Source organism: Haliaeetus leucocephalus, unplaced genomic scaffold (genome assembly GCF_000737465.1).
Source record: "Haliaeetus leucocephalus isolate CR32 unplaced genomic scaffold, Haliaeetus_leucocephalus-4.0 Scaffold169, whole genome shotgun sequence".
NCBI classification, from domain to species: Eukaryota; Metazoa; Chordata; class Aves; order Accipitriformes; family Accipitridae; genus Haliaeetus; species Haliaeetus leucocephalus.
In genome coordinates, this window is record NW_010972605.1 from 1,214,229 (window position 1) to 1,214,470 (window position 242).

The window sequence follows — 242 nt, forward strand, 5'->3', positions numbered from 1 at the left end:
TTTAGCCTGGAGAAAAGGAGGCTGAGGGGAGACCTTATCGCTCTCTCCAACTACCTTAAGAAGGGAGGTTGTAGCGAGGTGGGTGTCAGCCTCTTTTCCCAAGTAACAAGTGATAGGATGAGAGGAAATGGACTCAAGCTGAACCAGGGGAAGTTTAGATTAGATATTGGGAAAAATTTCTTCACTGAAAGGGTTATCAAGCATTGGAACAGGCTGTCCAGGGAAGTGGTGGAATCACCATC

At 46.7% G+C, this 242-nt stretch overlaps 1 protein-coding gene across 1 annotated transcript in view; it reads left to right on the plus strand.

The window, feature by feature from the left end:
* Nucleotides 1-242, plus strand: part of ITGA2 (integrin, alpha 2 (CD49B, alpha 2 subunit of VLA-2 receptor)) — a 51,386-nt gene that overhangs the window by 1,028 nt on the left and 50,116 nt on the right. The gene's annotated exons all lie outside the window — the stretch shown is intronic.